This window comes from Chiloscyllium plagiosum, chromosome 5, assembly GCF_004010195.1.
Source record: "Chiloscyllium plagiosum isolate BGI_BamShark_2017 chromosome 5, ASM401019v2, whole genome shotgun sequence".
Lineage (NCBI taxonomy): Eukaryota > Metazoa > Chordata > Chondrichthyes > Orectolobiformes > Hemiscylliidae > Chiloscyllium > Chiloscyllium plagiosum.
In genome coordinates, this window is record NC_057714.1 from 12,813,451 (window position 1) to 12,819,264 (window position 5,814).

A 5,814-nucleotide genomic window follows, 5' to 3' on the forward strand; every position below is an offset into this window, starting at 1 on the left:
ACCAAACGCCTTCTTCACTATCCTATCTACCTGTGACTCCACTTTCAAGGAGCTATGAACCTGCACTCAAAGGTCTCTTTGTTCAGCAACACTCCCTAGGACTTAACATGAAGTGTGTAAGTCCTGCTAAGATTTGCTTTCCCAAGATGCAGCACCTCACATTTATCTGAATTAAACTCCATCTGCCACTTCTCAGTCCATTGGCCCATCTGGTCCAGATCCTGTTGTAATCTGAGGAAACCCTCTTCGCTGTCCACTACACCTCCAATTTTGGTGTCATCTGCAAACTTACTAACTGTATCTCTTATGCTCGCATCCAAATCATTTATGTAAATGACAAAAAGCAGTGGACCCAGTACCGATCCTTGTGGCACTCCGCTGGTCACAGGCCTCCAGTCTGAAAAACAACCCTCCACGACTACCCTCTACCTTTGAGCCAGTTCTGTATCCAAATGGCTAGTTCTCCCTGTACTCCATGAGATCTAACCTTGCTAATCAGTCTCCCATGGGGAACCTTGTCGAACGCCTTACTGAAGTCCATACAGATCACATCCACCGCCCTGCCCTCATCAATCTTCTTTGTTACTTCTTCAAAAAACTCAGTCAAGTTTGTGAGACATAATTTCCCACACACAAAGCAATGCCAAAAATTGGCTGCTTTTTCCTAGATGGTGTCAAGCTACTTGACCTAACTATCTCACATCAGCATGGGGCATTAGTTCACCGTAAGCAGCAATGGTTTGTTGAGTAAGGGCTGAAATATGTGGTGCTGAAGGGCTGTTGCTTGAAACAAGTTTACATTCATAACAACAACTTCCACTGCATGTGAAAAGATACATAGCTTTATGCTGATGCTTGCTACTGGATTATACACTGGTAACAGACAAAAGTGGGGAAATCAGGATCATTTTGCAAACTGCAATAAAGCCCAGGTTTGTGCCAAGCACAGCTGGTGCATCATCAGTTGTGGTGGAAATCAGTTTTTCAAGCATATACCTTTTTAATTCATTGTAGATATACTGCCCTCTTATTCCCTCTTTAAGAGGCCAAATGGCCAAGAAGATCTGCTTTAGTTATGTTTTTAAAAACCATGCACACAATCAGCTTAGCTATGGTGTCATGGAAATGGATTCATTGAAGTGCAATGGGAAGTGTTCACAGTTCCTCAGGTCCTGCTATAGTTAATGAAAGGCACAGCTAAAGATTCCACTCATCTTGCTACTGTGGAAGCACCAAGTCACAAGCTCTGCACTGTTGTTGATCTTCCTTCTTTGTTCTTAAAGTCTGAGACAGCAGCCAGTCACTACTACTTTAATGACTTTGCCAGCTGACAATAATTTCTGATGTTTTGCCAGAAGATCAATCCGTCAATCGTAATCTAGGATTTAGAGAGCATGGTGTATAATGTCCCCATCAAACATTCCCAAGTAGCCACAATAGAACCTTGTGTTGTGTACTCATGGGCAGCACAAATTGTTATTGATATTATTTTGCATAGACTGAGTGTTGTGTTGACTGTAAGCAGAACACTAAGTAGTACATTCTGTCCATCAAAAAATTGCTCTTCTCCACATATTTTGAATGGAAACCAAACACTATTGACTCCTGCCGAGTATGCAGTATGTGCAGCTATGGAAATTAACACAAATTCAAGATATTGACACGAGACAGGCAGATAGTCAGCCCACGACTGGTGAAAGGGAGTTCAAAGCTGATAATAGTTAAGTCGCTCCTCAGTCTTTACCTTGGTAGTTCTGTGAAGTTGCACTAATAACGTTTCCAGTGCCGCAGAGATCTTCACCTACACAGCCACCATTTTCAGGCTTAGCATTTTCAGTATTTCCTCTTTATCTCCCAGACACCAAAGGTACACAAACTCCAATAAGTTTTTAAAAAGAGACAATTTTATCAGGCCTGTCAATTAATTACAAAATACACTCAGATTAAAATTTAAGGATGAGTACAAAAATAATTTTTAACAGAAAGGATATGCAGTCTCTGAATTCACAGTGAAGAGTGGATAGTTGAGATTTGTGGCCATTGCAGTGAGGGTTATCCAGGTATGTTTACATTTGGTTTGTAGTTGATTTCAAGATTCTTAGTTTTGTAGGTTGTTTGAGATTCTGTTGTTTTGATGCCTTTTTGCCATGACTGAATTCCAACATTCAGATTGAGACAGAGTCATTTTGTTGCCCTGTTTCCTTTTGATTGTCTTGCTCGCTAGCTGACTGCTGGCACTCAGAATCAGAGAGTCCTTTCTCAATGCTACATGGGTGAGTAAAAGGTAGTTCTTCAACTGTGACCTTAATAGCACACTAAACTCAGGTTGGTGCACCTTAGCATGCTCCATTTTAGCAGCACCTCTTTGTACAGCTGAAACGGGTTTTTAACACTTCAAAGAGAAAAACACAAAGTGCATCTGCATTTTGGGAAATAATCTGCAGAGGGTTGGCTTCTTGTTGACCAAAACATCATCAGCCCTTTGGTATCTTTGCGCTCACAAGCAATAACAGTCTTGCTTAGTTTGACTTGCCTCCTCCCCTCTGAAGATCTGTTGTTGAAGTTCCCGTCTCATCTTTAGATGTGACATTTCATGGGACTTTATCTCTAGGTTCAAGTTCCACCTGCTCTAGAGAGTATAGCAAAACATGTCTGCACTGATTTTAAATTTTACAGTCACCTAATTCACATCTGCAGCCATTTTTGACTCTATCAGCCCTGTTTTGAAAAACACATTTTGGAAGCAGACCTTAAAAATTCCATAGTAGTTGAGGGTTCTGAATTATATTGTAAAGGTGTCAATATTGAAGGTGTGACATGGAGTGCTGATCATGTGAGCTGCTTTTTGCGGGATGGTGTCAAATTTCCTGAGGAATGCTCAAACTCCAGGAAAATGGAGAGTCCTGTCTTGTACATTGTAGGCAGCAGTATCATAACCTAAGTTTCTTATGCAGAATTCCTAATTCCTGATCTGCTCTTGTAGCCATTGTATTTATATGGATGGTTCAGCTAGGAAAGAGGTTCCAGAATTATATGGATACATTTATGAATGGAATTCTAGAGCAGTCAGGTAGCTGGTCAGTGATGGTGCAATTAAATTGGAGATCCTCAGATGGTCAGCATTGGAAGAGTTCAGAGACCAGAGAGGTTAGAGGGACTTAAGTGGTTACTGTGATGGTTATAGGGAGGAAAAAGGACATGGAGGGAGTTGAAAACGTAGGTCAAAATTTCAAACTTGAGGCATTGCTTAGCTGGCAGCCAAAATAGTCTAGTGGGCACAGGGCTGATGAGTGAAAGGGATTTGGTGTGAGTTAGGACATTAGCAGCAGAGCTTCGGATTGCCTCCAGTTTATGGAAAGCACAATGTGAGAGGCTATACAGTGGAATAATTAATTAAGGAGGTAAGTAAAAAAGACATAAATGAAGGTTTTAGCCTCAGATGAAGTGAGGTGAGGGCAGAGTCGGGTAATGTTTTGGAGTGATAGCACAGGTATTTGGTTGGAAAGTCATTGTTGGTCAAATTTGAGAACAGATTTCCAAACAGTCAAATTCAGTGTAAGATAATTGCAAGGGTGTAGGATTGAGCCAGTCACCAGGGAATGGAGTTTGTGTCACAGCAGCAGACAATGGCTTTAATATTTGCAATATTTAGCTGAATGTATTCTGTTCATCTCATATTGACGGTAGTGAAGTGATTGGTACATGTGGATTATATTAATGAGATAGCAATGAGATATAAAGCCTCAGAGAACTCTGGTGATGGAAGAATGAAAGCAAGCTGGGGAAAGCTGATCTATTTGGATGTCAGAAAAAAGACAACAGAGAAGGGTGGTGTGGTCAAGTATGCCGGAGGCTGCAGACATTTTGAGAAGAATGACGTAGGTTAGTTTACCATGGTCAGAGTCATATGGGATTTAATTTGTAACTTTGCCAAGAACTCTTCTGTATTGTGGCTCCAATTGGAGGGATTTGAATATGGAGCGCAAAAGGCAGTTGACCCAGATACAGAAGAAAGCAATATTTTCAAAGATTTTTGGAATTAAAAAAACTGAACATGCTGGAAACACTCAGCAAGCCTGACAACATCTACAGAGAGAGAAACTGAGCTAATGTTTCACGTTGATGGTGATAAATCACCATGAAGATGTAATAAATCTTAAGCTACTCCAAAGCAGGCAGAAGGAAAGAACAAAAAAGGAGGGTTGTGATAGATTGAAAGGTGGGAGTGATTAATTGACAAAAAGGATGATAATGCCAAAGAGGGTATTGCTGAGATAAAAACTTAAAAAAGTGTGCTGGAAAAGCAACACATTTTTAAGCTCTGATCCCCAGCATCTGCAATCCTCACTTTCTCCATTGCTGAGATAAGTAAAGAAACATAAAATCAGTCTGGTTAACTTGTAAATGTCCACAGCTAAGTTATTTCATCAGTTACTGTGAAAACAAAAACATGGGGGTAGTTCTTATTTCTGAGGTTGTTGAGCTTGATGTTGAATTTGGAAGGCTATAAAGTGGATAATTAAAAGATAAGGCGCTGGTCCTTGAATTTTGCTTCAGCTACAATAGGCCATTGTAGGAGGACAGATAAGAGAGGTCAGAGTTGGAATTGAGCAAAAAATTCATTTATTGGGTGAATAGCAACTCAAGGTCCCATTTGCAGACGGAATGGAGGTGTTCACCAAAGCAATCAGCCATTCTGCACTCAGTCTCTCCAATATAGTTAAGGCCAGATTGTGATTCGTAATGTTGAATTAACCGTAGAACATGTAAACTGCTGTTTCACCTTGAAAGAGTGTTTGGGATTTTTGATGCTGATAAATAATGAACTATACCTTTTTCTCTCCTCTAATTGCTCAGAGCCACTGTGTTCCAGCAAAGCTCTGTCCCCAAACTTTGATTCAATACCAAAAAGCCTATCCTCTCAGTATCCTTATGAAAAGCTCATGACAGTGATTTTAAGGTAAATGTTTGCTAGTCCCCAGTATTTGCACTCGAAAATTTTGTTGATTCCTCATAAAAATAACTGCAGATCGATAAAAATATGAACTGGTGTTTGAAGAAGATGATTCCATAATTTCACAAGAGGGTAAAGTTGAGGGCTTAACGCAATGAGACTGTGAAGGTTCAATTGATGATTTGACTAGCTAAGCTCTGCTTGGAAAGATGGTAAGGTTCCAATACATGAAATTAAACAGTAAAGTGAAAGTCAGTCTCTGGTCAGTGCAGGATGTTGCATATCTATTTAATGTTAATCTATCTAAGATGTGTTCAACCGGTACGATAAATCCTATCGAGATTCATTTTCAAAACAAATCCATTACAATAGAAAATCTAAATTGAAGGGGAATAAGTCCAATTGCAACAGTTATGCAAAAATCTCTACGAACAAGGGAATCAGCACCTGGAGACATTTGATACCCCACATTAAATTTGCAACATCTATCACAAACAGAAAGCAAATCAAGTTGCTGTTTCCCAAGAACAAGATGAAAAGATCAATGTTGATACTTCACTGGCCAATAATGCTAAAAAACCATCAGGCAACACATAATTCACAGCAAATACACAGTCAGCTAAGTCTGATCAACTGGGAACACAACATACTAATCAATAATAAACTCCAGTAAATGCACACATTATTGTTAAAGACATGTAGAAATGTAATTCTAAGTGTTATAAAATGTGTAAGAAATAGTGTAGGTGGGATGCAGGGATGAGGGAAGAATTTGTTCTGGAATTGTTTATTGAATGGGGTAACTAATTTAACAATGTAGACCCTTGATTTAGAGTCATAGAGTAATAGAGATGTACAGC